The sequence below is a fragment of the Ascidiella aspersa genome, chromosome 3, assembly GCF_963924565.1.
Source record: "Ascidiella aspersa chromosome 3, kaAscAspe10.2, whole genome shotgun sequence".
In the NCBI taxonomy this organism is placed as follows: Eukaryota; Metazoa; Chordata; class Ascidiacea; order Phlebobranchia; family Ascidiidae; genus Ascidiella; species Ascidiella aspersa.
This window is the reverse complement of record NC_139449.1, coordinates 10,579,364-10,606,813: the sequence shown is the minus strand read 5'-3', so window position 1 is coordinate 10,606,813 and position 27,450 is coordinate 10,579,364. Positions and strand designations below refer to the sequence as shown.

Here is a 27,450-nt window from a genome sequence, read left to right as displayed (position 1 = left end):
ACCAAATAATCCCTAACGCGAAATTACTATTTAAGGTCATTAATATAATTAATACAGCAGAAAACCATTCGAATGAAAAAAACATGTTTCCACCAGGGCTCGAACCGGGGACCTTTCGCGTGTGAGGCGAACGTGATAACCACTACACTACGGAAACGGTTCATGTGTTGTTAAACTATTGATCATTGCACAATTGAAAACACATAGGCCTTAAATCGAAAAGAATCAATTTAGTTTGCAAATAATATTAAAACATCGGGAAACCACTCAAATGAAGAAAAACATGTTTCCGCCCGGGCTCGAACCGGGGACCTTTCGCGTGTTAGGCGAACGTGATAACCACTACACTACGGAAACGGTTCATCTGTTGTTAAACTATTGATCATTGGATAGTTGAAATAAATGAGCCATAGTGCGAAAAGAAACAAGTCAGGTTGTAAATAATATTAAGACAGCGGGAAAACACTTGAATGAAGAAAAACATCCATGTTTCCGCCCTGGATCGAACCGGGGACCTTTCGCGTGTTAGGCGAACGTGATAACCACTACACTACGGAAACGGTTCAAGTACTGTTAAACTATTCGTCATTGGAAAGTTGAAACAAATGAGTCATAATGCGAAAAGAAACAATTCAGGTTGTAAATAATATTAAGACAGCGGGAAAACACTTGAATGAAGAAAAACATGTTTACGCCCGGGCTCGAACCGGGGACCTTTCGCGTGTGAGGCGAACGTGATAACCACTACACTACGGAAACGGTTAATGTGTTGTTAAACTATTGATCATTGCACAATTTTAAACCCATAGGCCATAAAGCGAAAAGAAACAATATAGGTTGCAAATAATATTAGGACATCGGGAAACCACTATAATGAAAACATTCATGTTTTCCCCCGGGCTCGAACCGGGGACCTTTCGTGTGTAAAGCGAACGTGATAAACCCTACACTAAGGAAACGGTTGATAAAATAATAAACAGTTGGTGTGTTAGAACTTAAACTCAAATAATCCCTAACGGGAAAAGAAATATTTAAGGTCATTAATATTATGAAGACAGCATAGGACCATACGAATAAAAAAACAGGTTTCCACCCGCGTTCGGACCGGGGACCTATCGCGTGTTAGGCGAACGTGATAAGCACTACACTAAGCAACGGTTGACCTTTAATTAAACTATTGGTCATTGGATAGCTGAAAAAAATAAGCCATTGAACGAAAATTAACAATTTAGCTTGTAAATGATATTAAGACAGCAAGAAACCACATAAATGAAGAAAAACATGTTTCCGCCCTGGGTCAAACCGGGGACCTTTCGCGTGTAAAGCGATCGTGATAACCACTATACTACGGAAACGGTTCATGTGTTGTTAAACTATTGATCATTGGATAGTTGAAACAAATGAGCCATAATGCGAAAAGAAACAAGTCAGGTTGTAAATAACATTAAGACAGCGGGAAAACACTTGAATGAAGAAAAACATGTTTCCGCCCGGGCCCGAACCGGGGATCTATCGCGTGTTAGGCGAACGTGATAAGCACTACACTACGAAACGGTTTTTCTGTTATTAAACTATTGGTCATTGGATAGCTGAAAAAAATAAGCCATAATGCGAAAATCAACAATTTAGTTTGTAACTAATATAAAGACAGCAAGAAACCACTTAAATGAAGAAAAACATGTTTCCCCCCGGGCTCGAACCGGGGACTTTCGAGTGTAAAGCGAACGTGATAGCCACTACACTACGGAAACGGTGCATATGTTGTTAAACTATTGATCATTGCACAATTGTAAACCCATAGGCCATAAAGCGAAAAGAAACAATTTAGGTTGCAAATAATATTAAGACATCGGGAAACCACTTAAATGAAAACATTCATGTTTCCGCCCGGGCTCGAACCGGGGACCTTTCGCGTGTGAGGCGAACGTGATAACCACTACACTACGGAAACGGTTGATGTGTTGTTAAACTATTCATCATTGGATAGTTGAAACAAATGAGCCAGAGTGCGAAAAGAAACAAGTCAGGTTGTAAATAATATTAAGACAGCGGGAAAACACTTGAATGAAGAAAAACATGTTTCCGCCCGGGCTCGAACCGGGGACCTTTCGCGTGTTAGGCGAACGTGATAAGCACTACACTACGAAACGGTTTTTCTGTTATTAAACTATTGGTCATTGGATAGCTGAAAAAAATAAGCCATAAAGCGAAAAGAAACAATTTAGTTTGTAACTAATATAAAGACAGAAAGAAACCACTTAAATGAAGAAAAACATGTTTCCGCCCGGGCTCGAACCGGGGACTTTCGAGTGTAAAGCGAACGTGATAGCCAATACACTACGGAAACGGTGCATATGTTGTTAAACTATTGATCATTGCACAATTGTAAACCGATAGGCCATAAAGCGAAAAGAAACAATTTAGGTTGCAAATAATATTAAGACATCGGGAAACCACTTAAATGAAAACATTCATGTTTCCGCCAGGGCTCGAACCGGGGACCTTTCGCGGGTGAGGCGAACGTGATAACCACTACACTACGGAAACGGTTGATGTGTTGTTAAACTATTCATCATTGGATAGTTGAAACAAATGAGCCATAGTGCGAAAAGAAACAAGTCAGGTTGTAAATAATATTAAGACAGCGGGAAAACACTTGAATGAAGAAAAACATGTTTCCGCCCGGGCTCGAACCGGGGACCTTTCGCGTGTTAGGCGAACGTGATAACCACTACACTACGGAAACGGTTCATGTGCAGTTAAACTATTCGTCATTGGAAAGTTGAAACAAATGAGCCATAATGCGAAAAGAAACAATTCAGGTTGTAAATAATATTAAGACAGCGGGAAAACACTTGAGTGAAGAAAAACATGTTTCCGCCCGGGCTCGAACCGGGGACCTTTCGCGTGTTAGGCGAACGTGATAACCACTACACTACGGAAACGGTTTATGTGTTGTTAAACTATTGATCATTGCACAATTGTAAACCCATAGGCCATAAAGCGAAAAGAAACAATTTAGGTTGCAAATGATATTAAGACATCGGGAAACCACTATAATGAAAACATTCATGTTTCCGCCCGGGCTCAAACCGGGGACCTTTCGCGTGTAAAGCGATCGCGATAACCACTATACTACGGAAACGGTTCACGTGTTGTTAAACTATTGATCATTGGATAGTTGAAACAAATGAGCCATAATGCGAAAAGAAACAAGTCAGGTTGTAAATAATATTAAGACAGCGGGAAAACACTTTAATGAAGAAAAACATGTTTCCGCCCGGGCTCGAACCGGGGACCTTTCGCGTGTTAGGCGAACGTGATAACCACTACACTACGGAAACGGTTCATGTGTTGTTAAACTATTGATCATTGCACAATTGTAAACCGATAGGCCATAAAGCGAAAAGAAACAATTTAGGTTGCAAATAATATTAAGACATCGGGAAACCACTTAAATGAAAACATTCATGTTTCCGCCAGGGCTCGAACCGGGGACCTTTCGCGTGTGAGGCGAACGTGATAACCACTACACTACGGAAACGGTTGATGTGTTGTTAAACTATTCATCATTGGATAGTTGAAACAAATGAGCCATAGTGCGAAAAGAAACAAGTCAGGTTGTAAATAATATTAAGACAGCGGGAAAACACTTGAATGAAGAAAAACATGTTTCCGCCCGGGCTCGAACCGGGGACCTTTCGCGTGTTAGGCGAACGTGATAACCACTACACTACGGAAACGGTTCATGTGCAGTTAAACTATTCGTCATTGGAAAGTTGAAACAAATGAGCCATAATGCGAAAAGAAACAATTCAGGTTGTAAATAATATTAAGACAGCGGGAAAACACTTGAGTGAAGAAAAACATGTTTCCGCCCGGGCTCGAACCGGGGACCTTTCGCGTGTTAGGCGAACGTGATAACCACTACACTACGGAAACGGTTCATGTGTTGTTAAACTATTGATCATTGGATAGTTGAAATAAATGAGCCATAATGCGAAAAGAAACAATTCAGGTTGTAAATAATATTAAGACAGCGGGAAAACACTTGAGTAAAGAAAAACATGTTTCCGCTCGGGCTCGAACCGGGGACCTTTCGCGCGTTAGGCGAACGTGATAACCACTACACTACGGAAACGGTTCATGTGTTGTTAAACTATTGATCATTGCACAATTGTAAACCCATAGGCCATAAAGCGAAAAGAAACAATTTAGGTTGCAAATGATATTAAGACATCGGGAAACCACTAAAATGAAAACATTCATGTTTCCGCCTGGGCTCGAACCGGGGACCTTTCGCGTGTTAGGCGAACGTGATAACCACTACACTACGGAAACGGTTCATGTGTTGTTAAACTATTGATCATTGCACAATTGTAAACCGATAGGCCATAAAGCGAAAAGAAACAATTTAGGTTGCAAATAATATTAAGACATCGGGAAACCACTTAAATGAAAACATTCATGTTTCCGCCCGGGCTCGAACCGGGGACCTTTCGCGTGTGAGGCGAACGTGATAACCACTACACTACGGAAACGGTTGATGTGTTGTTAAACTATTCATCATTGGATAGTTGAAACAAATGAGCCGTAATGCGAAAAGAAACAAGTCAGGTTGTAAATAATATTAAGACAGCGGGAAAACACTTGAATGAAGAAAAACATGTTTTCGCCCGGGCTCGAACCGGGGACCTTTCGCGTGTTAGGCGAACGTGATAACCACTACACTACGGAAACGGTTCATGTGTTGTTAAACTATTGATCATTGCACAATTGTAAACCCATAGGCCATAAAGCGAAAAGAAACAATTTAGGTTGCAAATAATATTAAGACATCGGGAAACCACTAAAATGAAAACATTCATGTTTCAGCCCGGGCTCGAACCGGGGACCTTTCGCGTGTGAGGCGAACGTGATAACCACTACACTGCGGAAACGGTTGATAAAATAGTAAACAGTTGGTGTGTTACAACTTAAACTCAATTCATCCCTAACGGGATAAGAAATATTTAAGGTCATTAATATTATGAAGACAGCATAAGACCATACGAATAAAAAAACAGGTTTCCACCCGCGCTCGGACCGGGGACCTATCGCGTGTTAGGCGAACGTGATAAGCACTACACTAAGCAACGGTTGACCTGTAATTAAATTATTGGTCATTGGATAGCTGAAAAAAATAAGCCATTGAACGAAAATAAACAACTTAGCTTGTAAACGATATTAAGACAGCAAGAAACCACATAAATGAAGAAAAACATGTTTCCGCCCTGGGTCAAACCGGGGACCTTTCGCGTGTAAAGCGATCGTGATAACCACTATACAACGGAAACGGTTCATGTGTTGTTAAACTATTGATCATTGGATAGTTGAAACAAATGAGCCATAATGCGAAAAGAAACAAGTCAGGTTGTAAATAACATTAAGACAGCGGGAAAACACTTGAATGAAGAAAAACATGTTTCCGCCCGGGCCCGAACCGGGGATCTATCGCGTGTTAGGCGAACGTGATAAGCACTACACTACGAAACGGTTTTTCTGTTATTAAACTATTGGTCATTGGATAGCTGAAAAAAATAAGCCATAAAGCGAAAATCAACAATTTAGTTTGTAACTAATATAAAGACAGAAAGAAACCACTTAAATGAAGAAAAACATGTTTCCGCCCGGGCTCGAACCGGGGACTTTCGAGTGTAAAGCGAACGTGATAACCACTACACTACGGAAACGGTGCATATGTTGTTAAACTATTGATCATTGCACAATTGTAAACCCATAGGCCATAAAGCGAAAAGAAACAATTTAGGTTACAAATAATATTAAGACATCGGGAAACCACTTAAATGAAAACATTCATGTTTCCGCCCGGGCTCGAACCGGGGACCTTTCGCGTGTGAGGCGAACGTGATAACCACTACACTACGGAAACGGTTGATGTGTTGTTAAACTATTCATCATTGGATAGTTGAAACAAATGAGCCATAATGCGAAAAGAAACAAGTCAGGTTGTAAATAATATTAAGACAGCGGGAAAACATTTGAATGAAGAAAAACATGTTTCCGCCCGGGCTCGAACCGGGGACCTTTCGCGTGTTAGGCGAACGTGATAACCACTACACTACGGAAACGGTTCATGTGCAGTTAAACTATTCGTCATTGGAAAGTTGAAACAAATGAGCCATAATGCGAAAAGAAACAATTCAGGTTGTAAATAATATTAAGACAGCGGGAAAACACTTGAGTGAAGAAAAACATGTTTCCGCCTGGGCTCGAACTGGGGACCTTTCGCGTATTAGGCGAACGTGATAACCACTATACTACGGAAACGGTTCATGTGTTGTTAAACTATTGATCATTGCACAATTGTAAACCCATAGGCCATAAAGCGAAAAGAAACAATTTAGGTTGCAAATAATATTAAGACATCGGGAAACCACTAAAATGAAAACATTCTTGTTTCCGCCCGGGCTCGAACCGGGGACCTTTCGCGTGTGAGGCGAACGTGATAACCACTACACTACGGAAACGGTTGATAAAATAATAAACAGTTGGTGTGTTACAACTTAAACTCAAATAATCCCTTACGGGATAAGAAATATTTAAGGTCATTAATATCATGAAGACAGCATAGGACCATACGAATAAAAAAACAGGTTTTCACCCGCGCTCGGACCGGGGACCTATCGCGTGTTAGGCGAACGTGATAAGCACTCCACTAAGAAACGATTGACCTGTAATTAAACTATTGGTCATTGGATAGCTGAAAAAAATAAGCCATTGAACGAAAATAAACAATTTAGCTTGTAAATGATATTAAGACAGCAAGAAACCACATAAATGAAGAAAAACATGTTTCCGCCCGGGCTCGAACCGGGGACCTTTCGCGTGTTTGGCGAACGTGATAACCACTACACTACGGAAACGGTTCATGTGTTGTTAAACTATTGATCATTGCATAATTGCAAACACATAGGCCATAATGCGAAAAGAAACAATTTAGGTTGCAAATAATATTAAGACATCGGGAAACCACTAAAATGAAAACATTCATGTTTCCGCCCGGGCTCGACCGGGGACCTTTCGCGTGTGAGGCGAACGTGATAACCACTACACTACGGAAACTGTTGATAATATAATAAACAGTTGGTGTGTTATAATTTACACTCAAATAATCCCTAACACGAAATTACTATTTAAGGTCATTAATATAATTAAGACAGCAGAAAACAACCACTCGAATGAAAAAAACCTGTTTCTACCCGGGCTCGAACCGGGGACCTTTCGCGTGTGAGGCGAACCTGATAACCACTGCAATACGGAAACGGTTCATGTGTTGTTAAACTATTGATCATTGCACAATTGTAAACCCATAGGCCATAAAGCGAAAAGAAACAATTTAGGTTGTAAATAATATTAAGACAGCAGGAAAACACTTGAAAGAAGAAAAACATGTTTCCGCCCGGGCTCGAACCGGGGACCTTTCGCGTGTTAGGCGAACGTGATAACCACTACACTACGGAAACGGTGCATATGTTGTTAAACTATTGATCATTGCACAATTGTAAACCCATAGGCCATAAAGCGAAAAGAAACAATTTAGGTTGCAAATAATATTAAGACATCGGGAAACCACTTAAATGAAAACATTCATGTTTCCGCCCGGGCTCGAACCGGGGACCTTTCGCGTGTTAGGCGAACGTGATAACCACTACACTACGGAAACGGTTGATTTGTTGTTAAACTATTCATCATTGGATAGTTCAAACAAATGAGCCATAATGCGAAAAGAAACAAGTCAGGTTGTAAATAACATTAAGACAGCGGGAAAACACTTGAGTGAAGAAAAACATGTTTCCGCCGGGATCGAACCGAGGACCTTTCGTGTGTTAGGCGAACGTGATAACCACTACACTACGGAAACGGTTCATGTGTTGTTGAAATATTGATCATTGGATAGTTGAAATAAATGAGCCATAATGCGAAAAGAAACAAGTCAGGTTGTAAATAACATTAAGACAGCGGGAAAACACTTGAATGAAGAAAAACATGTTTCCGGCCGGGCTCGAACCGGGGACCTTTCGCGTGTTAGGCGAACGTGATAAGCACTACACGACGAAACGGTTTTTCTATTATTAAACTATTGGTCATTGGATAGCTGAAAAAAATAAGCCATAAAGCGAAAAGAAACAATTTAGTTTGTAACTAATATAAAGACAGCAAGAAACCACTTAAATGAAGAAAAACATGTTTCCGCCCGATCTCGAACCGGGGACTTTCGAGTGTAAAGCGAACGTGATATCCAATACACTACGGAAACGGTGCATATGTTGTTAAACTATTGATCATTGCACAATTGTAAAACGATAGGCCATAAAGCGAAAAGAAACAATTTAGGTTGCAAATAATATTAAGACATCGGGAAACCACTTAAATGAAAACATTCATGTTTCCGCCCGGGCTCGAACCGGGGACCTTTCGCGTGTGAGGCGAACGTGATAACCACTACACTACGGAAACGGTTGATGTGTTGTTAAACTATTCATCATTGGATAGTTGAAACAAATGAGCCGTAATGCGAAAAGAAACAAGTCAGGTTGTAAATAATATTAAGACAGCGGGAAAACACTTGAATGAAGAAAAACATACCGGGGACTTTTCGCGTGCCGGGGACCTATCGCGTGTGAGGCGAGCGTGATAACCACTACACTACGGAAACGGTTGATAAAATAATAAAAAGTTGGTGTCTTATGATTTACACTCAAATAATCCCTAACGCGAAAATTACTATTTGAGGTCATTAATATATGTAAGACAGCAGAAAACCACTTAAATGAAAACATCCATGTTTCCGCCCTGGATCGAACCGGGGACCTTTTGCGTGTGAGCCCAATGTGACAAACACTAGGCCTACACTGCGGAAACGGTTCATGTGTTGTTAAACTATTGATCATTGCACAATTGTAAACCCATAGGCCATAAAGCGAAAAGAAACAATTTAGGTTGCAAATGATATTAAGTCATCGGGAAACCACTAAAATGAAAACATTCATGTTTCCGCCCGGGCTCGAACCGGGGACCTTTCGCGTGTGAGGCGAACGTGATAACCGCTACACTACGGAAACCGTTGATAAAATAGTAAACAGTTGGTGTGTAACAACTTAAACTCAATTCATCCTTAACGGGATAAGAAATATTTAAGGTCATTAACATTATGAAGACAGCATAGGACCATACGAATAAAAAAACAGGTTTTCACCCAAGCTCGGACCGGGGACCTATCGCGTGTTAGGCGAACGTGATAAGCACTCCACTAAGAAACGGTTGACCTGTAATTAAACTATTGGTCATTGGATAGCTGAAAAAAATAAGCGATTGAACGAAAATAAACAATTTAGCTTGTAAATGATATTAAGACAGCAAGAAACCACATAAATGAAGAAAAACATGTTTCCGCCCGGGCTCGAACCGGGGACTTTTCGCCTGTTTGGCGAACGTGATAACCACTACACTACGGAAACGGTTCATGTGTTGTTAAACTATTGATCATTGCATAATTGAAAACACATAGGCCTTAAAGCGAAAAGAAACAATTTAGGTTGCAAATAATATTAAGACATCGGGAAACCACTAAAATGAAAACATTCATGTTTCCGCCCGGGCTCGAACCGGGGACCTTTCGCGTGTGATGCGAACGTGATAACCACTACACTACGGAAACGGTTGATAAATTCATAAACAGTTGGAGTGTTATAATTTACTCCCAAATAATCCCTAACGCGAAATTACTATTTAAGGTCATTAATATAATTAATACAGCAGAAAACCACTCGAATGAAAAAAACATGTTTCCACCAGGGCTCGAACCGGGGACCTTTCGCGTGTGAGGCGAACGTGATAACCACTACACTACGGAAACGGTTCATGTGTTGTTAAACTATTGATCATTGCACAATTGAAAACACATAGGCCTTAAATCGAAAAGAAACAATTTAGTTTGCAAATAATATTAAAACATCGGGAAACCACTCAAATGAAGAAAAACATGTTTCCGCCCGGGCTCGAACCGGGGACCTTTCGCGTGTTAGGCGAACGTGATAACCGCTACACTACGGAAACCGTTGATAAAATAGTAAACAGTTGGTGTGTTACAACTTAAATTCAATTCATCCCTAACGGGATAAGAAATATTTAAGGTCATTAATATTATGAAGACAGCATAGGACCATACGAATAAAAAAACAGGTTTTCACCCAAGCTCGGACCGGGGACCTATCGCGTGTTAGGCGAACGTGATAAGCACTCCACTAAGAAACGGTTGACCTGTAATTAAACTATTGGTCATTGGATAGCTGAAAAAAATAAGCCATTGAACGAAAATAAACAATTTAGCTTGTAAATGATATTAAGACAGCAAGAAACCACATAAATGAAGAAAAACATGTTTCCGCCCGGGCTCGAACTGGGGACTTTTCGCCTGTTTGGCGAACGTGATAACCACTACACTACGGAAACGGTTCATGTGTTGTTAAACTATTGATCATTGCATAATTGAAAACACATAGGCCTTAAAGCGAAAAGAAACAATTTAGGTTGCAAATAATATTAAGACATCGGGAAACCCTTAAAATGAAAACATTCATGTTTCCGCCCGGGCTCGAACCGGGGACCTTTCGCGTGTGATGCGAACGTGATAACCACTACACTACGGAAACGGTTGATAAATTAATAAACAGTTGGAGTGTTATAATTTACACCCAAATAATCCCTAACGCGAAATTACTATTTAAGGTCATTAATATAATTAATACAGCAGAAAACCACTCGAATGAAAAAAACATGTTTCCACCAGGGCTCGAACCGGGGACCTTTCGCGTGTGAGGCGAACGTGATAACCACTACACTACGGAAACGGTTCATGTGTTGTTAAACTATTGATCATTGCACAATTGAAAACACATAGGCCTTAAATCGAAAAGAAAACAATTTAGTTTGCAAATAATATTAAAACATCGGGAAACCACTCAAATGAAGAAAAACATGTTTCCGCCCGGGCTCGAACAGGGGACCTTTCGCGTGTTAGGCGAACGTGATAACCACTACACTACGGAAACGGTTCATCTGTTGTTAAACTATTGATCATTGGATAGTTGAAATAAATGAGCCATAGTGCGAAAAGAAACAAGTCAGGTTGTAAATAATATTAAGACAGCGGGAAAACACTTGAATGAAGAAAAACATCCATGTTTCCGCCCTGGATCGAACCGGGGACCTTTCGCGTGTTAGGCGAACGTGATAACCACTACACTACGGAAACGGTTCATGTACTGTTAAACTATTCGTCATTGGAAAGTTGAAACAAATGAGTCATAATGCGAAAAGAAACAATTCAGTGTGTAAATAATATTAAGACAGCGGGAAAACACTTGAATGAAGAAAAACATGTTTACGCCCGGGCTCGAACCGGGGACCTTTCGCGTGTGAGGCGAACGTGATAACCACTACACTACGGAAACGGTTAATGTGTTGTTAAACTATTGATCATTGCACAATTTTAAACCCATAGGCCATAAAGCGAAAAGAAACAATATAGGTTGCAAATAATATTAAGACATCGGGAAACCACTATAATGAAAACATTCATGTTTTCCCCCGGGCTCGAACCGGGGACCTTTCGCGTGTAAAGCGAACGTGATAAACCCTACACTAAGGAAACGGTTGATAAAATAATAAACAGTTGGTGTGTTAGAACTTAAACTCAAATAAACCCTAACGGGAAAAGAAATATTTAAGGTCATTAATATTATGAAGACAGCATAGGACCATACGAATAAAAAAACAGGTTTCCACCCGCGCTCGGACCGGGGACCTATCGCGTGTTAGGCGAACGTGATAAGCACTACACTAAGCAACGGTTGACCTGTAATTAAACTATTGGTCATTGGATAGCTGAAAAAAATAAGCCATTGAACGAAAATAAACAATTTAGCTTGTAAACGATATTAAGACAGCAAGAAACCACATAAATGAAGAAAAACATGTTTCCGCCCTGGGTCAAACCGGGGACCTTTCGCGTGTAAAGCGATCGTGATAACCACTATACTATACGGAAACGGTTCATGTGTTGTTAAACTATTGATCATTGGATAGTTGAAACAAATGAGCCATAATGCGAAAAGAAACAAGTCAGGTTGTAAATAACATTAAGACAGCGGGAAAACACTTGAATGAAGAAAAACATGTTTCCGCCCGGGCCCGAACCGGGGACCTATCGCGTGTTAGGCGAACGTGATAAGCACTACACTACGAAACGGTTTTTCTGTTATTAAACTATTGATCTTTGGATAGCTGAAAAAAATAAGCCATAAAGCGAAAATAAACAATTTAGCTTGTAAATGATATTAAGACAGCAAGAAACCACATAAATGAAGAAAAACATGTTTCCGCCCGGGCTCGAACCGGGGAACTTTCGCGTGTTAGGCGAACGTGATAACCACTACACTACGGAAACGGTTCATGTGTTGTTAAACTATTGATCATTGGATAGTTGAAACAAATGAGCCATAATGCGAAAAGAAACAAGTCAGGTTGTAAATAATATTAAGACAGCGGGAAAACACTTGAATGAAGAAAAACATGTTTCCGCCCGGGCTCGAACCGGGGACCTTTCGCATGTTAGGCGAACGTGATAACCACTACATTATGGAAACGGTTCATGTGCAGTTAAACTATTCGTCATTGCATAATTGAAAACACATAGGCCATAAAGCGAAAAGAAACAATTTAGGTTGCAAATAATATTAAGACATCGGGAAAACACTTGAGTGAAGAAAAACATACCGGGGACTTTTCGCGTGCCGGGGACCTATCGCGTGTGAGGCGAGCGTGATAACCACTACACTACGGAAACGGTTGATAAAATAATAAAAAGTTGGTGTCTTATGATTTACACTCAAATAATCCCTAACGCGAAAATTATTATTTGAGGTCATTAATATATGTAAGACAGCAGAAAACCACTTAAATGAAAACATCCATGTTTACGCCCTGGATCGAACCGGGGACCTTTTGCGTGTGAGCCCAATGTGACAAACACTAGGCCTACACTGCGGAAACGGTTCATGTGTTGTTAAACTATTGATCATTGCACAATTGTAAACCCATAGGCCATAAAGCGAAAAGAAACAATTTAGGTTGCAAATAATATTAAGTCATCGGGAAACCACTAAAATGAAAACATTCATGTTTCCGCCCGGGCTCGAACCGGGGACCTTTCGCGTGTGAGGCGAACGTGATAACCGCTACACTACGGAAACCGTTGATAAAATAGTAAACAGTTGGTGTGTAACAACTTAAACTCAATTCATCCCTAACGGGATAAGAAATATTTAAGGTCATTAACATTATGAAGACAGCATAGGACCATACGAATAAAAAAACAGGTTTTCACCCAAGCTCGGACCGGGGACCTATCGCGTGTTAGGCGAACGTGATAAGCACTCCACTAAGAAACGGTTGACCTGTAATTAAACTATTGGTCATTGGATAGCTGAAAAAAATAAGCCATTGAACGAAAATAAACAATTTAGCTTGTAAATGATATTAAGACAGCAAGAAACCACATAAATGAAGAAAAACATGTTTCCGCCCGGGCTCGAACCGGGGACTTTTCGCCTGTTTGGCGAACGTGATAACCACTACACTACGGAAACGGTTCATGTGTTGTTAAACTATTGATCATTGCATAATTGAAAACACATAGGCCTTAAAGCGAAAAGAAACAATTTAGGTTGCAAATAATATTAAGACATCGGGAAACCACTAAAATGAAAACATTCATGTTTCCGCCCGGGATCGAACCGGGGACCTTTCGCGTGTGATGCGAACGTGATAACCACTACACTACGGAAACGGTTGATAAATTAATAAACAGTTGGAGTGTTATAATTTACACCCAAATAATCCCTAACGCGAAATTACTATTTAAGGTCATTAATATAATTAATACAGCAGAAAACCACTCGAATGAAAAAAACATGTTTCCACCAGGGCTCGAACCGGGGACCTTTCGCGTGTGAGGCGAACGTGATAACCACTACACTACGGAAACGGTTCATGTGTTGTTAAACTATTGATCATTGCACAATTGAAAACACATAGGCCTTAAATCGAAAAGAAACAATTTAGTTTGCAAATAATATTAAAACATCGGGAAACCACTCAAATGAAGAAAAACATGTTTCCGCCCGGGCTCGAACCGGGGACCTTTCGCGTGTTAGGCGAACGTGATAACCACTACACTACGGAAACGGTTCATCTGTTGTTAAACTATTGATCATTGGATAGTTGAAATAAATGAGCCATAGTGCGAAAAGAAACAAGTCAGGTTGTAAATAATATTAAGACAGCGGGAAAACACTTGAATGAAGAAAAACATCCATGTTCCGCCCTGGATCGAACCGGGGACCTTTCGCGTGTTAGGCGAACGTGATAACCACTACACTACGGAAACGGTTCATGTACTGTTAAACTATTCGTCATTGGAAAGTTGAAACAAATGAGTCATAATGCGAAAAGAAACAATTCAGTGTGTAAATAATATTAAGACAGCGGGAAAACACTTGAATGAAGAAAAACATGTTTACGCCCGGGCTCGAACCGGGGACCTTTCGCGTGTGAGGCGAACGTGATAACCACTACACTACGGAAACGGTTAATGTGTTGTTAAACTATTGATCATTGCACAATTTTAAACCCATAGGCCATAAAGCGAAAAGAAACAATATAGGTTGCAAATAATATTAAGACATCGGGAAACCACTATAATGAAAACATTCATGTTTTCCCCCGGGCTCGAATCGGGGACCTTTCGCGTGTAAAGCGAACGTGATAAACCCTACACTAAGGAAACGGTTGATAAAATAATAAACAGTTGGTGTGTTAGAACTTAAACTCAAATAATCCCTAACGGGAAAAGAAATATTTAAGGTCATTAATATTATGAAGACAGCATAGGACCATACGAATAAAAAAACAGGTTTCCACCCGCGTTCGGACCGGGGACCTATCGCGTGTTAGGCGAACGTGATAAGCACTACACTAAGCAACGGTTGACCTTTAATTAAATTATTGGTCATTGGATAGCTGAAAAAAATAAGCCATTGAACGAAAATTAACAATTTAGCTTGTAAATGATATTAAGACAGCAAGAAACCACATAAATGAAGAAAAACATGTTTCCGCCCTGGGTCAAACCGGGGACCTTTCGCGTGTAAAGCGATCGTGATAACCACTATACTACGGAAACGGTTCATGTGTTGTTAAACTATTGATCATTGGATAGTTGAAACAAATGAGCCATAATGCGAAAAGAAACAAGTCAGGTTGTAAATAACATTAAGACAGCGGGAAAACACTTGAATGAAGAAAAACATGTTTCCGCCCGGGCCCGAACCGGGGATATATCGCGTGTTAGGCGAACGTGATAAGCACTACACTACGAAACGGTTTTTCTGTTATTAAACTATTGGTCATTGGATAGCTGAAAAAAATAAGCCATAATGCGAAAATCAACAATTTAGTTTGTAACTAATATAAAGACAGCAAGAAACCACTTAAATGAAGAAAAACATGTTTCCCCCCGGGCTCGAACCGGGGACTTTCGAGTGTAAAGCGAACGTGATAACCACTACACTACGGAAACGGTGCATATGTTGTTAAACTATTGATCATTGCACAATTGTAAACCCATAGGCCATAAAGCGAAAAGAAACAATTTAGGTTGCAAATAATATTAAGACATCGGGAAACCACTTAAATGAAAACATTCATGTTTCCGCCCGGGCTCGAACCGGGGACCTTTCGCGTGTGAGGCGAACGTGATAACCACTACACTACGGAAACGGTTGATGTGTTGTTAAACTATTCATCATTGGATAGTTGAAACAAATGAGCCATAGTGCGAAAAGAAACAAGTCAGGTTGTAAATAATATTAAGACAGCGGGAAAACACTTGAATGAAGAAAAACATGTTTCCGCCCGGGCTCGAACCGGGGACCTTTCGCGTGTTAGGCGAACGTGATAAGCACTACACTACGAAACGGTTTTTCTGTTATTAAACTATTGGTCATTGGATAGCTGAAAAAAATAAGCCATAAAGCGAAAAGAAACAATTTAGTTTGTAACTAATATAAAGACAGCAAGAAACCACTTAAATGAAGAAAAACATGTTTCCGCCCGGGCTCGAACCGGGGACTTTCGAGTGTAAAGCGAACGTGATAGCCAATACACTACGGAAACGGTGCATATGTTGTTAAACTATTGATCATTGCACAATTGTAAACCGATAGGCCATAAAGCGAAAAGAAACAATTTAGGTTGCAAATAATATTAAGACATCGGGAAACCACTTAAATGAAAACATTCATGTTTCCGCCCGGGCTCGAACCGGGGACCTTTCGCGTGTGAGGCGAACGTGATAACCACTACACTACGGAAACGGTTGATGTGTTGTTAAACTATTCATCATTGGATAGTTGAAACAAATGAGCCGTAATGCGAAAAGAAACAAGTCAGGTTGTAAATAATATTAAGACAGCGGGAAAACACTTGAATGAAGAAAAACATGTTTTCGCCCGGGCTTGAATCGGGGACCTTTCGCGTGTTAGGCGAACGTGATAACCACTACACTACGGAAATGGTTCATGTGTTGTTAAACTATTGATCATTGCACAATTGTAAACCCATAGGCCATAAAGCGAAAAGAAACAATTTAGGTTGCAAATAATATTAAGACATCGGGAAACCACTAAAATGAAAACATTCATGTTTCCGCCCGGGCTCGAACCGGGGACCTTTCGCGTGTGAGGCGAACGTGATAACCACTACACTACGGAAACGGTTGATAAAATAATAAACAGTTGGTGTGTTATAATTTACACTCAAATAATCCCTAACACGAAATTACTATTTAAGGTCATTAATATAATTAAGACAGCAGAAAACCACTCGAATGAAAAAAACATGTTTCCACCCGGGCTCGAACCGGGGACCTTTCGCGTGTGAGGCGAACCTGATAACCACTGCACTACGGAAACGGTTCATGTGTTGTTAAACTATTGATCATTGCACAATTGTAAACCCATAGGCCATAAAGCGAAAAGAAACAATTTAGGTTGTAAATAATATTAAGACAGCGGGAAAACACTTGAATGAAGAAAAACATGTTTCCGCCGGGGCTCGAACCGGGGACCTTTCGCGTGTTAGGCGAACGTGATAACCACTACACTACGGAAACGGTTAATGTGTTGTTAAACTATTGATCATTGGATAGTTGAAACAAATGAGCCATAATGCGAAAAGAAACAGGTCAGGTTGTAAAAAATATTAAGACAGCGGGAAAACACTTGAATGAAGAAAAACATCCATGTTTCCGCCCGGGCTCGAACTGGGGACCTTTCGCGTGTTAGGCGAACGTGATAACCACTACACTACGGAAACGGTTCATGTGTTGTCAAACTATTGATCATTGCACAATTGAAAACCCATAGGCCATAAAGCGAAAAGAAACAATTTAGGTTACAAATAATATTAAGACATCGGGAAACCACTCAAATGAAAACATTCATGTTTACCCCCGGGCTCGAACCGGGGACCTTTCGCGTGTAAAGCGAACGTGATAAACCCTACACTACGGAAACGGTTGATAAAATAATAAACAGTTGGTGTGTTACAACTTAAACTCAAATAATCCCTAACGGGAAAAGAAATATTTAAGGTCATTAATATTATGAAGACAGCATAGCACCATACGAATAAAAAAAACAGGTTTTCACCCGCGCTCGGACCGGGGACCTATCGCATGTTAGGCGAACGTGATAACCACTGCACTACGGAAACGGTTCATGTGTTGTTAAACTATTGATCATTGAATAGTTGAAAAAAATGAGCCATAATGCGAAAAGAAACAAGTCAGGTTGTAAATAATATTAAGACAGCGGGAAAACACTTGAGTGAAGAAAAACATACCGGGGACCTTTCGCGTGCCGGGGACCTTTCGCGTGTGAGGCGAGCGTGATAACCACTACACTACGGAAATGGTTGATAAAATAATAAAAAGTTGGTGTCTTATGATTTACACTCAAATAATCCCTAACGCGATGAAGCGTTGAGGGGTCGTAGGGAGCTATAGGAAGGCTGCTGACCCTACAGACGAGGACCGACGGCTGCCTAAGTCTCTTACAAGTTCTTAATCCGACTCCAAAGGAGCAGGCCGCTAGAATACCTGTCCTTAACTTCTTGTACTCTAAGCAAAGACAATCCACTCAGTAGATAGTTGCTCTTAGAGTATATTCACAAATCTCAGAAATACAGCGATAAACAGAGCGGTGATTCAAGCCGCTAATCAGTAAGACGTATAAAGTAGAATCAATTGTCAAATGCGGAAAAGCAATTCGCTAGGTGCGGCGGTCACACGTCAGTGGACAATGGTCACGTGTATAGTGACGTAAAAGTAGGCTATATGCTACAGAATTCCCCTTCCAATGAACAAGCCAGACGTAGGAAGGGTTGTTCATTAATTGGAAAAGAGATCTGGAAGATTGATATTAGGATTTGGTTTGGGTGCATGTCCAAAAGCTGTGGGACATGAAGAGAAATAGCATGCAAAAATGGCGAGCGAAAAACAAGCGTGGCGTTGTAAGAAAACAATATATTTGCAACTCAAGAGAGCAACGTTTTATGGGTGTTTTTATAATTTTTTTGGGGGCGATTTTGTAAAAGATTTTTCTCCATGATATATTTGTACACAAACGATTGAAAATGCAATACAGGAAGCAATAAATGTTTGGCCGGGCTCTTTTAAGCTGCGGCGACTTGAATGAACAGCTGAAGGCTGTCTGTTTTGTAAACAAAGTTTGAACGATTATTTTTCTTGGTCGCTCGGACCCTTTGTGACACAAATAAATTTCAGGCGTACATTGATGAAATGCGGTACATCGAATCATAGATACATGGCGATAAATTTCATGCACAATTCGGTAAGCTTAGCGTTTGGCTTTAAAGTTATTGTTAGCAAACATTAATTTAGGCCTCTGTGTCGCTGTTCGCGCTGTCAGAGATCGAATTTGTCAACGGTCTTGCCGCCGACTGTAGGTTAGGGGTGGGGGTTTGGGTAGGGTTATTTGTGTCGTTTTGTAAGGGTGGCATATTCGGGTCTCTCCTAGCAATATTGCGTAGGCGACTGCGCCACTCTGAGATGCGAATCCGCATGTTCGCCATTCGTTGTTCGAATGGGTTGTTAGGGAAACGCTGTTGAAGCCTTTCTGATAGAGCTGCGATGGTCAGTTTCATTCCCCAAATGCACGCTTGAATTACAAGGAAGCAAATTATTCCCTGTATCCAAGGGCTTGATATAGATGATATCATGCTTATCAGCGCGTTGTCTAGAACTTTTGCAAGGTAGCTTAGTTTTGCGCCTGTTCCGCCTGACGACGTGGTGTTTGCCAGGTCGGTGAAGTAAGCTTTCATTGTTTCAGCAATATGACGTGATTCCTCTATGGAGTTCACGAGAGTGCTGAGGTCGGTTGAACTCGAAGACATTGAAGCAAAAGTGTGGAGCGTGTCCACGTAGTCTTGAGCTGTGAAGTTAAACGCAATTTTTGCGAAATGCATTATTAGCGTTGTCGTTGGGGCGTTTTCGTATTCCAACGTGTAGTTCTTGAAGATGTGAAGAACTCCTTGTATGACAAATTTTTGTACTCTGTTCGGAACGTAATCTTCGAGGGCTTCCACTTGGTCGTATGCAAAGCCATCGTAACCTAGCTGTGCTGTTCGAGTGGTACCATCGGGGTGACGATAACTTATCAGCGGACGCCTCGCGAACCTGCCGTTGTATGTCAGAGAAGTGATCAGTTTCCCATCTATTGTTCGGCAAGAAAGTTGGCTGATTGTGTCCGAATTTGATAGCCCCGCTGAGTTTGTGTCCTTCATGGTTGAAAGAACCTCGCTGGGGTAGACGCGTGAAAGCATCTTTAATGTCATAGTTGCACTTCGTTTTATCTGACACTCGAGCAAATTGATTTCGCTTACTATTCGTGTCAGCTGTGATTCGACGTTGTCCTGTAGGTTATTGAGCGCTCGACCCACAGGAGAGTATCGATCCAGTGTAAAGTTTTGTGGGGGTTGAAAGTCTTTCGTTGGGATTTTGCAGCGTTGTGGGGCGAAAATTAGTCCGCCCAGGTCACAGAAAGCTGTGGGAACTCGAAGGCATCTCAATGTGTTTTCATCACACAGGTTCCACGTGTGTAACGAAATGGCGAGGCTTCGGAATTCCAAACGGAAAAGCTTCTTTTGAGTGTTGAAGTGGAGAAGCATCTTTTCTTCTCCGATGGTGGTTAGTTTCGGGCATCCGATGTTTTGCGGAACTTCCCAAATGAACCGATGTGTTCCAGATAAGCAATTGCCTTTTGCAACGTGGCAATCTTGTAGTGAAGTTAGTGTGCTGCTTATCCTTTTCTTTATTGGGTCGTATAAAATTGTCACTTGTGTCAAAATTGCGTTCTGTACTGTTCCGGTGGATTTGATTGGCCAGACGTATCGGAAATTTGGTTTGTTATTTGTCAACCACTGGTTGGGCGTTTTCTGCGTTAGATGTCCAAATTTAGTCTGTTTTGTTCTTGACCATTCTTGACAAAGATTCCTGCTTGGTGCTGCTTTGAAGGCGGTGTGTTGCTCTTTGGTCTTGGCGCCAAAGAAATACAAGACAGTTGAGTAGGTTGTTACTGTTTGTTGACAGCTGTATGCAGTTAGTTGTTGAAGATGCAAGTCCGGATTGTAAACTTTTGCTGAGCAATGCTTGATTGACCCTGTTTCGTGATAGACGCATTGCTCTGGCGTCTTGATGACGTAATCTTGTGAGATTTGAGCCTTATTGCAAAGGCGTAGATTTGTTAGCTGTATGGGGGTTGCTAACGGCAAAAACAATATATACAATATCAACAGTACGAACGAAAAATTAGTCTGTTTGCGTGATGTGTTAATCACGGTATCTGGCTGGGAGGCGGATGTTTCGTCCTCTTGCAGTAGTCCGTTCCGTCTCAGGTGCCGTTTCAGTGTCTTCATCTTCGGAGACATCTGTTGAAACATCGTTAGGTGACGGTTGTGTTGGAACAGTTAGAATAGCGTAGGCGGCTTTCAAGCGGTCAATGGAAACGTTATCAGGTTTTCCATTTTTGTCAAGCTTGAAGTACTTGTCGCTTCTGTCAAGAACTTTGTATGGCCCGTCATAGAGTGGGGCCAGGCTTGGTTTTGAAGCGTCGTTTCTCACGTAGACGTGTTTGCAGGCCATCAATGCCTTGTCGACGTAATTGGGCCTTTTATTTCGCGGCCGTGTCGGCTTGTATCGCTGTTTGTCCATGTAGGAGCGAATTTTGCAAAGAATACTTCCTGCTGTTGCCTCGCTTTCTGGCGGCGTAGTGGCAAAAACGTCATTGGGCAATTTCAGTGTTTGGCCGTAGAGAAGTTCTGCTGGCGAGCACTGTAAATCCTCTTTCCACGTTGATCGTAATTGCAACATAATGAGCGGCAGGTTGTAGTACCAGTCCTCTGCTGAAGTCTGTGCTCTTAAACACGATTTTAGCTGTCTGTGAAATCTTTCGATTTGGCCGTTGCTTTGTGGATGAAACGAGGTGGTTGTATTGTGTTGTATCCCCAAATATTCCATCATTTCCTTCCACTGGTGTGATGTGAACTGAGATCCACGGTCTGTGGTCAAAGTGTTGCATATTCCATATCTTGAAATCCAGGTGTATAGAAAAGCTTCTAACACAGTTTCGGTTGTTATGTCTTTTAGAGGTGAAACTTCGGTATAACGAGAAAAACGATCAGTCATAGTTAGAATGTACCTGTAACCGTTGCTGTTGTTTAACGGTCCCACTATGTCGGCGTGCACACATTCAAATCTCCTCTCAACTGGTTGGAATCGTCCAATTGGAGTGAAATTGTGTCGTGTTACTTTGCAAGTCGCGCATTCGTGGCATTGTCTGGTCCAGATGCGAACGTGCTTTTTCATATGTGGCCATACATAGCGTTTTGCAATCAGTTCGATGGTGGGTTTAATTCCTGGGTGGGTCACGGAGTGTAGAATCCGGAAGACGTAATGTCTGAACCCTTGCGGAATGTATATTCTTGGCGCAGAGCTCGAAGTGTCACACCATAATTCCGTCTTCATGGTTGGTGGAGTGAGTTTTTGTAGCGACATGCCAGTTCCGTTGTCCAATAGGGCTTTCAATTCTGGGTCTTCTTCTTGCGCTTGTGCGATGGCTTTCCAGTCGATCGCTTCCGTGTTGAGTTGAATGTGATTGAGCGCGTTTCTAGACAAGTGATCGGCTACGACGTTATCCTTTCCTGCTACATGCTCCATGGATGTGGCGAATTCGGCGATGAAGGCCAAGTGTCTCGCTTCTCGCGGAATTATGCGATCCGCATTCGATGTGAAAGCGTGAACGAGAGGCAGATGGTCGGTGAAAATCGTTGTTTCTCTCTCTCCAATGTAATATATAAAGTGTTTCACCGCAAGGTAAATGCCAAGTAATTCGCGTCCAAACGCGGAATACTTTTGTTGGGTTTTGTTGAAGGCTTTTGAGAAAAAAGCTAAAGGTTCCCATTTTTGGTCTACACGTTGTTGTAGAACCGCGCCGCATCCAAGGTTTGAAGCGTCGCTCGTTATTGACAGTGGTGCATCTAACAACGGATGACAAAGTGCAACGGCGTCTGATAATTTGTCCTTTGAAGCTTGAAAGGCCTGTTTCTGTTCTTCGGTCCAGGTCAAGGCTTGTCTTGTCCCTTTGCGTTTTAGCATTGCATACAAGGGTGCTAGGGTTTCCGCGCACTTCGGTAAAAACCGATTGAAGTAGTTTAAGCTCCCTAAATGCTGTCGCAGTTGCCTTTGGGTCTTTGGGAGTTGAACTTTTTGCAGTGCCTGGATTCTGCGTTCTGGCGGTCGAATTCCTCTGCCTGAAATCACATGTCCGAGAAATTGCAATTCCCGTCTTGCGAGCTCACATTTCTTCGTGTTGACATAGAGATTGTATTCTGCGAGTCTGCCAAGCACACGACGTAAGTCAGTTTCGTGCTGTTCATCGTTTGTTGAAAATACTAGGATGTCGTCTAGATATACCAGGCAGTTTGGTATTTCTTTTAGCACATCATTCATGAATGTTTGAAAGCATCCTGCAGCGTTTTTCAGTCCTTGTGGAAGTCTTGTCCAGGCGAATGGTTTTCTCCCCGGCGCTATTGTGGCAGTCTTGTGCTGGTCTTGGCGCCTTACTCCGACGGAGTAATATGCGTCTTTTAAGTCGAGTTTTGAGAAAATTGTCGAACCTCTGAGAAAATCAGTGCAATCTTGTATCATTGGGAGTGCTTTGTTGGTGCTCGAGTTCGTCGTGGCTAAGTTCAGTTTGCGAAAATCCACTGTGACGCGATATTTGCCGTTCGGTTTGGCAACTAAATTCACAGGGCTGCCCCATTCCGACTCGATCGGTCTTATTAAGCCTTGTTTTTCCCAAGTGTCGAGCTGTTCGTTTAGCGCTTTGAACTTTTCTGGGTGTAGGCGCCTGGGTTTCCCTTGAAAAGGTTTTCCCGTAGTCTCTAACTTGATTTGGTACTTGTGTATCGGAGCCTTGTGGTAGTCTGGCTGTGGGTTTACTAGCTCTGGAAAAGAACTTAGAATTCTGGCAAAACGTCGTTCGACTACACTTTGTGGTTCCGTTTGGTCTGATTGTATGTCAATCAGTTCGTTCGTCGATGTATTGCGTAGTTTTTGGTCAGCAATGCTCACATCGAGTGTGTTTTTCCCCAAAAAGTCACATCCAATGATTGGGTAGGCCACGTCGGCTACAATAAATGTATGTGTGATTTTTGAGGAAAATCCCAAATCTAAAGTTAGAGTTTTCTCTCCATACGTGTTTATTGGCGTTCCCGTTGTCGTCGAAAAGTCGTTTTTGTTATCTGGCTTTGCGTGAGGTTTTGGGCGTATGAAGGAGAAAGGGCTTCCGCTGTCGATTAGGTACCGTTGACCAGTCGTTTTGTCCATTACAAATGGCAAAGTGGCTGTATCATTTCCTGTGACGTTGTTAACTGATTTTTCTTTCACAGGGTGGTCCGTTTTCCATGCGCAGGGCGGTATGCAACCTCTTGATTCGGCGCCGAACTTGTTGTGTTTCCAGCAGTTACGAGAGTTATTTTGGACTTCTTGGCGTCTTGATGTCTGTGGCTGACTCCAACTGCTGTTTCTTCTTGTTTGGTCTTGAAAAGTTTTGTTTCTTTTTGGGTTCCAACTGCCGCTTTTCGAGTTCCAGTTTCTGGAAAATTGTCGATGCTTTGTCTTGTCGGACTCTGGAACTTGAGTTGTTGTTTTCTCTTCTTTTATTCGTGAGAGCTCTAACATTATCTTGGAGAATTGTTTTTGTACTCCTTTTTGTTCTTTTGTCTTTGGTTTTGCCTCATTGCTGGTATCGTCATTGGTGTCGTCAGAGTCGCTGCTTTGTCCGCTGCTCTGATTGTTCCATATGCGAGATTCCTTGCAAAGCTGGTCCGCTTTTTGTGCTCTTGCGGCAAGGTCTTGTGGATCCATTGCAGTTATTGTGGCGCGCTGCCATTCGGGAATTTCGTCTATGAATTTCCTGTTGACTGAAGCTTTGACTTTGTCGATGTTTAATTCATCTTCACCTCCAATCACCCGAATCAGCCTGTCAGCAAAAAGCGAAGGCCATTCCTTCTTTCTGCGTCTGGTCTTTTCCAGTCGATCCATCCAACCTGATTCGTCCTCGAAACCGTAGGCTTTTAAAAGTGCTTTTTTTAAAGTTCCATATTTGTCAGTTGGGTGTCTTCCTGCTTTCCTCACTTGCTCGGTGAGTGTCCAAAACATAGAGCTAGGGATGGCATCTGACAAGTCTTCGTATCGCATTTGGTCCGTTGCCTTGTGACGGTCAAAGGTGTCGTCTGCGATATCAAACCATTGTTTTACTTTGCCTTTTTTCATGTCAGGCACTTTGTAGTCGCGTTTGCGCCTCTTCTTGTGCTTTGATTTCTTCTTCTTCTTTTTCTTCGCCTTCCTTGACTTCGTTCTTGTCTCTGATGATGAGGATGAAGACGAGGATGATGAGGCGGTGTCACTGTCTCCGGAGCGAGTGTCTTCGTCTTTTTCTCCTCCTTCAACTCTTTGTCTGCTTTCTTCTGTTGATGTCTTTGTTCTCTCTGGTGTCTTCTGCTCTTCTCCTAGGTTCTCCCAGTTTGGTTTTGGAAGAGAAAGCAGTCCAGATGTGCTTGGTTGATCTTCGTAGCTTTCTTCTTGTGGTGAGGCCTTGTGCTCAGGAATTTGTAACTTTTCCTGTTGTTGTAGCAGTTTGCTCATCTTTTGTGATAATTCTTCGGCTTCCTTTTCTCTTTGGAGTTGAGCTTGTTGGAGTTGTTCAATTTTTTCTTCCAGCAAGCGAGTTTGTTCGAGATGGTCGTCTTGCTGCTTCTTTTGGTTCATTTCCAATTTGTGCTCTTGTCTTTTCAATGTAGCTTCCACTTCTGCTTGACGATCTTGTGCCTGCTCTTCAAATACCTTTGATGCTTGAAGCTTCTTTTCAAGTGATTCAACCTTTGCCTGTAAGGTCTCTTGGTCAACATCATCAGAGGGCTTTTGTTTTGGCATTTTGTTTGTGTGGTTAGTAGGGGGGAGGGGTTAGTAAGGTTTATAGGTTCGAGTTCGATTTCTGACAGAAAACAGAGGTCTTCTCAGTTAGCTATAGCGTTAACAAGCTCTTATGCCGGTCTCGGTTAAGCGCGGTTTAGAGCGTGAGAACCGGAAGCTATTTTGGTGTTAGCCAAATTTCGCTGTGCCTGCCGTTACGGTTTAAGCGCTTTATATTAAGCAGTTACTCGAAATATAAAAATGCCAATCCAACAGTCATTCAGCACAACACACAACATTCAATGGGCGTAAACTTATTAATGCAAATTATGCGATAAATTTACACAATTATTTTGCAGGAAAAGTTCGACGATTTTTATTTGAAAATTCGACAAGCGAACTATCAGTTATTTTCGAACGAAAATCCCTTGTCTATCTTACTAATTTTATAGTTGTGACGTGAAGAAAATCGCACGTCCTTCTGAAGTTCCCTGGGGACAAGATCGTACACGAAGCCGGTTCGTTCCTCCAAAATAATCCTTTGACGCTAGGTCGTCTTTAAGGTCGCACGCTGCCGGTGCGGGGAATGTGAAGGAATCCTGCTCGTACAGAGGGGATCTTCCCGGGGGCCGTTGAAAGGGCGATGTATCTTCTTCGGGGAGAGACGATTGACTGTCGTCTCTCTAATTGTCGAGATTTTTAGTCCGTTTTTTCTGAGACTTGCCTGCTTTTGATTGCAATGTTCTGTCTTCAGATATCTTCCGAAGAACAAGGAGGTCACCAGTGAAGCGTAGAGGGATAGTTGGGAGCTATAAGAAGGCTGCTGACCCTATAGACGAGGGCCGACGGCTGCCTAAGTCTCTTACAAGTTCTTAATCCGACTCCAAAGGAGCAGGCCGCTAGAATACCTGTCCTTAACTTCTTGTACTCTAAGCAAAGACAATCCACTCAGTAGATAGTTGCTCATAGAGTATATTCACAAATCTCAGAAATACAGCGATAAACAGAGCGGTGATTCAAGCCGCTAATCAGTAAGACGTATAAAGTAGAATCAATTGTCAAATGCGGAAAAGCAATTCGCTAGGTGCGGCGGTCACACGTCAGTGGACAATGGTCACGTGTATAGTGACGTAAAAGTAGGCTATATGCTACACGCGAAAATTACTATTTGAGGTCATTAATATATGTAAGACAGCAGAAAACCACTTAAATGAAAACACCCATGTTTCCGCCCTGGATCGAACCGGGGACCTTTCGCGTGTTAGGCGAACGTGATAACCACTGCACTACGGAAACGGTTCATGTGCTGTTAAACTATTCGTCATTGGAAAGTTGAAACAAATGAGTCATAATGCGAAAAGAAACAATTCAGGTTGTAAATAATATTAAGACAGCGGGAAAACACTTGAATGAAGAAAAACATGTTTCCGCCCGGGCTCGAACCGGGGACCTTTCGCGTGTTAAGCGAACGTGATAACCACTACACTACGGAAACGGTTAATGTGTTGTTAAACTATTGATCATTCATTGCACAATTGTAAACCCATAGGCCATAAAGCGAAAAGAAACAATATAGGTTGCAAATAATATTAAGACATCGGGAAACCACTATAATGAAAACATTAATGTTTTCCCCCGGGCTCGAACCGGGGACCTTTCGCGTGTAAAGCGAACGTGATAAACCCTACACTAAGGAAACGGTTGATAAAATAATAAACAGTTGGTGTGTTAGAACTTAAACTCAAATAATCCCTAACGGGAAAAGAAATATT

The 27,450-nt window shown here is 41.7% G+C and overlaps 58 non-coding genes across 58 annotated transcripts; all 58 read right to left on the bottom strand.

The window, feature by feature from the left end:
• Window positions 1–84: 84 nt before the first annotated feature.
• On the bottom strand, window positions 85–157 carry Trnav-cac (transfer RNA valine (anticodon CAC)). Its single transcript has one exon. It is a non-coding gene; the product is annotated as a tRNA-Val (tRNA).
• Window positions 158–284: 127 nt separating this feature from the next.
• Trnav-aac (transfer RNA valine (anticodon AAC)) lies at window positions 285–357 on the bottom strand. Its single transcript has one exon. It is a non-coding gene; the product is annotated as a tRNA-Val (tRNA).
• Window positions 358–487: 130 nt separating this feature from the next.
• Trnav-aac (transfer RNA valine (anticodon AAC)) lies at window positions 488–560 on the bottom strand. The gene has a single exon. It is a non-coding gene; the product is annotated as a tRNA-Val (tRNA).
• A 126-nt stretch (window positions 561–686) lies between these two features.
• On the bottom strand, window positions 687–759 carry Trnav-cac (transfer RNA valine (anticodon CAC)). The gene has a single exon. It is a non-coding gene; the product is annotated as a tRNA-Val (tRNA).
• Window positions 760–1,679: 920 nt separating this feature from the next.
• Window positions 1,680–1,751, bottom strand: Trnav-uac (transfer RNA valine (anticodon UAC)). The gene has a single exon. It is a non-coding gene; the product is annotated as a tRNA-Val (tRNA).
• A 127-nt stretch (window positions 1,752–1,878) lies between these two features.
• Trnav-cac (transfer RNA valine (anticodon CAC)) lies at window positions 1,879–1,951 on the bottom strand. Its single transcript has one exon. It is a non-coding gene; the product is annotated as a tRNA-Val (tRNA).
• A 126-nt stretch (window positions 1,952–2,077) lies between these two features.
• Window positions 2,078–2,149, bottom strand: Trnav-aac (transfer RNA valine (anticodon AAC)). The gene has a single exon. It is a non-coding gene; the product is annotated as a tRNA-Val (tRNA).
• A 126-nt stretch (window positions 2,150–2,275) lies between these two features.
• Trnav-uac (transfer RNA valine (anticodon UAC)) lies at window positions 2,276–2,347 on the bottom strand. Its single transcript has one exon. It is a non-coding gene; the product is annotated as a tRNA-Val (tRNA).
• Window positions 2,348–2,474: 127 nt separating this feature from the next.
• Window positions 2,475–2,547, bottom strand: Trnav-cac (transfer RNA valine (anticodon CAC)). The gene has a single exon. It is a non-coding gene; the product is annotated as a tRNA-Val (tRNA).
• Window positions 2,548–2,673: 126 nt separating this feature from the next.
• Trnav-aac (transfer RNA valine (anticodon AAC)) lies at window positions 2,674–2,746 on the bottom strand. The gene has a single exon. It is a non-coding gene; the product is annotated as a tRNA-Val (tRNA).
• Window positions 2,747–2,872: 126 nt separating this feature from the next.
• Window positions 2,873–2,945, bottom strand: Trnav-aac (transfer RNA valine (anticodon AAC)). The gene has a single exon. It is a non-coding gene; the product is annotated as a tRNA-Val (tRNA).
• A 127-nt stretch (window positions 2,946–3,072) lies between these two features.
• Trnav-uac (transfer RNA valine (anticodon UAC)) lies at window positions 3,073–3,145 on the bottom strand. The gene has a single exon. It is a non-coding gene; the product is annotated as a tRNA-Val (tRNA).
• Window positions 3,146–3,271: 126 nt separating this feature from the next.
• Trnav-aac (transfer RNA valine (anticodon AAC)) lies at window positions 3,272–3,344 on the bottom strand. The gene has a single exon. It is a non-coding gene; the product is annotated as a tRNA-Val (tRNA).
• A 127-nt stretch (window positions 3,345–3,471) lies between these two features.
• Window positions 3,472–3,544, bottom strand: Trnav-cac (transfer RNA valine (anticodon CAC)). Its single transcript has one exon. It is a non-coding gene; the product is annotated as a tRNA-Val (tRNA).
• A 126-nt stretch (window positions 3,545–3,670) lies between these two features.
• On the bottom strand, window positions 3,671–3,743 carry Trnav-aac (transfer RNA valine (anticodon AAC)). The gene has a single exon. It is a non-coding gene; the product is annotated as a tRNA-Val (tRNA).
• Window positions 3,744–3,869: 126 nt separating this feature from the next.
• On the bottom strand, window positions 3,870–3,942 carry Trnav-aac (transfer RNA valine (anticodon AAC)). The gene has a single exon. It is a non-coding gene; the product is annotated as a tRNA-Val (tRNA).
• Window positions 3,943–4,068: 126 nt separating this feature from the next.
• Window positions 4,069–4,141, bottom strand: Trnav-aac (transfer RNA valine (anticodon AAC)). Its single transcript has one exon. It is a non-coding gene; the product is annotated as a tRNA-Val (tRNA).
• Window positions 4,142–4,268: 127 nt separating this feature from the next.
• Trnav-aac (transfer RNA valine (anticodon AAC)) lies at window positions 4,269–4,341 on the bottom strand. The gene has a single exon. It is a non-coding gene; the product is annotated as a tRNA-Val (tRNA).
• A 127-nt stretch (window positions 4,342–4,468) lies between these two features.
• Trnav-cac (transfer RNA valine (anticodon CAC)) lies at window positions 4,469–4,541 on the bottom strand. Its single transcript has one exon. It is a non-coding gene; the product is annotated as a tRNA-Val (tRNA).
• A 126-nt stretch (window positions 4,542–4,667) lies between these two features.
• On the bottom strand, window positions 4,668–4,740 carry Trnav-aac (transfer RNA valine (anticodon AAC)). Its single transcript has one exon. It is a non-coding gene; the product is annotated as a tRNA-Val (tRNA).
• A 127-nt stretch (window positions 4,741–4,867) lies between these two features.
• Trnav-cac (transfer RNA valine (anticodon CAC)) lies at window positions 4,868–4,940 on the bottom strand. The gene has a single exon. It is a non-coding gene; the product is annotated as a tRNA-Val (tRNA).
• Window positions 4,941–5,660: 720 nt separating this feature from the next.
• Trnav-uac (transfer RNA valine (anticodon UAC)) lies at window positions 5,661–5,732 on the bottom strand. Its single transcript has one exon. It is a non-coding gene; the product is annotated as a tRNA-Val (tRNA).
• Window positions 5,733–5,859: 127 nt separating this feature from the next.
• On the bottom strand, window positions 5,860–5,932 carry Trnav-cac (transfer RNA valine (anticodon CAC)). The gene has a single exon. It is a non-coding gene; the product is annotated as a tRNA-Val (tRNA).
• A 126-nt stretch (window positions 5,933–6,058) lies between these two features.
• Window positions 6,059–6,131, bottom strand: Trnav-aac (transfer RNA valine (anticodon AAC)). The gene has a single exon. It is a non-coding gene; the product is annotated as a tRNA-Val (tRNA).
• A 326-nt stretch (window positions 6,132–6,457) lies between these two features.
• On the bottom strand, window positions 6,458–6,530 carry Trnav-cac (transfer RNA valine (anticodon CAC)). Its single transcript has one exon. It is a non-coding gene; the product is annotated as a tRNA-Val (tRNA).
• A 323-nt stretch (window positions 6,531–6,853) lies between these two features.
• Trnav-aac (transfer RNA valine (anticodon AAC)) lies at window positions 6,854–6,926 on the bottom strand. The gene has a single exon. It is a non-coding gene; the product is annotated as a tRNA-Val (tRNA).
• A 127-nt stretch (window positions 6,927–7,053) lies between these two features.
• On the bottom strand, window positions 7,054–7,125 carry Trnav-cac (transfer RNA valine (anticodon CAC)). The gene has a single exon. It is a non-coding gene; the product is annotated as a tRNA-Val (tRNA).
• A 328-nt stretch (window positions 7,126–7,453) lies between these two features.
• On the bottom strand, window positions 7,454–7,526 carry Trnav-aac (transfer RNA valine (anticodon AAC)). Its single transcript has one exon. It is a non-coding gene; the product is annotated as a tRNA-Val (tRNA).
• A 127-nt stretch (window positions 7,527–7,653) lies between these two features.
• Window positions 7,654–7,726, bottom strand: Trnav-aac (transfer RNA valine (anticodon AAC)). Its single transcript has one exon. It is a non-coding gene; the product is annotated as a tRNA-Val (tRNA).
• Window positions 7,727–8,447: 721 nt separating this feature from the next.
• Trnav-cac (transfer RNA valine (anticodon CAC)) lies at window positions 8,448–8,520 on the bottom strand. Its single transcript has one exon. It is a non-coding gene; the product is annotated as a tRNA-Val (tRNA).
• A 532-nt stretch (window positions 8,521–9,052) lies between these two features.
• Window positions 9,053–9,125, bottom strand: Trnav-cac (transfer RNA valine (anticodon CAC)). Its single transcript has one exon. It is a non-coding gene; the product is annotated as a tRNA-Val (tRNA).
• A 323-nt stretch (window positions 9,126–9,448) lies between these two features.
• On the bottom strand, window positions 9,449–9,521 carry Trnav-aac (transfer RNA valine (anticodon AAC)). The gene has a single exon. It is a non-coding gene; the product is annotated as a tRNA-Val (tRNA).
• A 127-nt stretch (window positions 9,522–9,648) lies between these two features.
• On the bottom strand, window positions 9,649–9,721 carry Trnav-cac (transfer RNA valine (anticodon CAC)). The gene has a single exon. It is a non-coding gene; the product is annotated as a tRNA-Val (tRNA).
• A 125-nt stretch (window positions 9,722–9,846) lies between these two features.
• On the bottom strand, window positions 9,847–9,919 carry Trnav-cac (transfer RNA valine (anticodon CAC)). The gene has a single exon. It is a non-coding gene; the product is annotated as a tRNA-Val (tRNA).
• Window positions 9,920–10,046: 127 nt separating this feature from the next.
• Trnav-aac (transfer RNA valine (anticodon AAC)) lies at window positions 10,047–10,119 on the bottom strand. Its single transcript has one exon. It is a non-coding gene; the product is annotated as a tRNA-Val (tRNA).
• Window positions 10,120–10,642: 523 nt separating this feature from the next.
• Trnav-cac (transfer RNA valine (anticodon CAC)) lies at window positions 10,643–10,715 on the bottom strand. Its single transcript has one exon. It is a non-coding gene; the product is annotated as a tRNA-Val (tRNA).
• Window positions 10,716–10,840: 125 nt separating this feature from the next.
• Window positions 10,841–10,913, bottom strand: Trnav-cac (transfer RNA valine (anticodon CAC)). Its single transcript has one exon. It is a non-coding gene; the product is annotated as a tRNA-Val (tRNA).
• A 128-nt stretch (window positions 10,914–11,041) lies between these two features.
• On the bottom strand, window positions 11,042–11,114 carry Trnav-aac (transfer RNA valine (anticodon AAC)). Its single transcript has one exon. It is a non-coding gene; the product is annotated as a tRNA-Val (tRNA).
• Window positions 11,115–11,244: 130 nt separating this feature from the next.
• Window positions 11,245–11,317, bottom strand: Trnav-aac (transfer RNA valine (anticodon AAC)). Its single transcript has one exon. It is a non-coding gene; the product is annotated as a tRNA-Val (tRNA).
• A 126-nt stretch (window positions 11,318–11,443) lies between these two features.
• Trnav-cac (transfer RNA valine (anticodon CAC)) lies at window positions 11,444–11,516 on the bottom strand. Its single transcript has one exon. It is a non-coding gene; the product is annotated as a tRNA-Val (tRNA).
• A 922-nt stretch (window positions 11,517–12,438) lies between these two features.
• Trnav-aac (transfer RNA valine (anticodon AAC)) lies at window positions 12,439–12,511 on the bottom strand. The gene has a single exon. It is a non-coding gene; the product is annotated as a tRNA-Val (tRNA).
• A 126-nt stretch (window positions 12,512–12,637) lies between these two features.
• Trnav-aac (transfer RNA valine (anticodon AAC)) lies at window positions 12,638–12,710 on the bottom strand. The gene has a single exon. It is a non-coding gene; the product is annotated as a tRNA-Val (tRNA).
• A 533-nt stretch (window positions 12,711–13,243) lies between these two features.
• On the bottom strand, window positions 13,244–13,316 carry Trnav-cac (transfer RNA valine (anticodon CAC)). The gene has a single exon. It is a non-coding gene; the product is annotated as a tRNA-Val (tRNA).
• A 323-nt stretch (window positions 13,317–13,639) lies between these two features.
• On the bottom strand, window positions 13,640–13,712 carry Trnav-aac (transfer RNA valine (anticodon AAC)). The gene has a single exon. It is a non-coding gene; the product is annotated as a tRNA-Val (tRNA).
• Window positions 13,713–13,839: 127 nt separating this feature from the next.
• Trnav-cac (transfer RNA valine (anticodon CAC)) lies at window positions 13,840–13,912 on the bottom strand. Its single transcript has one exon. It is a non-coding gene; the product is annotated as a tRNA-Val (tRNA).
• Window positions 13,913–14,037: 125 nt separating this feature from the next.
• On the bottom strand, window positions 14,038–14,110 carry Trnav-cac (transfer RNA valine (anticodon CAC)). The gene has a single exon. It is a non-coding gene; the product is annotated as a tRNA-Val (tRNA).
• Window positions 14,111–14,237: 127 nt separating this feature from the next.
• On the bottom strand, window positions 14,238–14,310 carry Trnav-aac (transfer RNA valine (anticodon AAC)). The gene has a single exon. It is a non-coding gene; the product is annotated as a tRNA-Val (tRNA).
• Window positions 14,311–14,638: 328 nt separating this feature from the next.
• Window positions 14,639–14,711, bottom strand: Trnav-cac (transfer RNA valine (anticodon CAC)). The gene has a single exon. It is a non-coding gene; the product is annotated as a tRNA-Val (tRNA).
• A 920-nt stretch (window positions 14,712–15,631) lies between these two features.
• On the bottom strand, window positions 15,632–15,703 carry Trnav-uac (transfer RNA valine (anticodon UAC)). The gene has a single exon. It is a non-coding gene; the product is annotated as a tRNA-Val (tRNA).
• A 127-nt stretch (window positions 15,704–15,830) lies between these two features.
• Window positions 15,831–15,903, bottom strand: Trnav-cac (transfer RNA valine (anticodon CAC)). The gene has a single exon. It is a non-coding gene; the product is annotated as a tRNA-Val (tRNA).
• Window positions 15,904–16,227: 324 nt separating this feature from the next.
• On the bottom strand, window positions 16,228–16,299 carry Trnav-uac (transfer RNA valine (anticodon UAC)). Its single transcript has one exon. It is a non-coding gene; the product is annotated as a tRNA-Val (tRNA).
• A 127-nt stretch (window positions 16,300–16,426) lies between these two features.
• On the bottom strand, window positions 16,427–16,499 carry Trnav-cac (transfer RNA valine (anticodon CAC)). The gene has a single exon. It is a non-coding gene; the product is annotated as a tRNA-Val (tRNA).
• Window positions 16,500–16,825: 326 nt separating this feature from the next.
• On the bottom strand, window positions 16,826–16,898 carry Trnav-cac (transfer RNA valine (anticodon CAC)). The gene has a single exon. It is a non-coding gene; the product is annotated as a tRNA-Val (tRNA).
• A 125-nt stretch (window positions 16,899–17,023) lies between these two features.
• Window positions 17,024–17,096, bottom strand: Trnav-cac (transfer RNA valine (anticodon CAC)). The gene has a single exon. It is a non-coding gene; the product is annotated as a tRNA-Val (tRNA).
• Window positions 17,097–17,223: 127 nt separating this feature from the next.
• On the bottom strand, window positions 17,224–17,296 carry Trnav-aac (transfer RNA valine (anticodon AAC)). Its single transcript has one exon. It is a non-coding gene; the product is annotated as a tRNA-Val (tRNA).
• A 130-nt stretch (window positions 17,297–17,426) lies between these two features.
• Trnav-aac (transfer RNA valine (anticodon AAC)) lies at window positions 17,427–17,499 on the bottom strand. Its single transcript has one exon. It is a non-coding gene; the product is annotated as a tRNA-Val (tRNA).
• Window positions 17,500–26,901: 9,402 nt separating this feature from the next.
• Window positions 26,902–26,974, bottom strand: Trnav-aac (transfer RNA valine (anticodon AAC)). Its single transcript has one exon. It is a non-coding gene; the product is annotated as a tRNA-Val (tRNA).
• A 126-nt stretch (window positions 26,975–27,100) lies between these two features.
• Trnav-aac (transfer RNA valine (anticodon AAC)) lies at window positions 27,101–27,173 on the bottom strand. Its single transcript has one exon. It is a non-coding gene; the product is annotated as a tRNA-Val (tRNA).
• Between the last annotated feature and the right edge of the window lie 277 nt (window positions 27,174–27,450).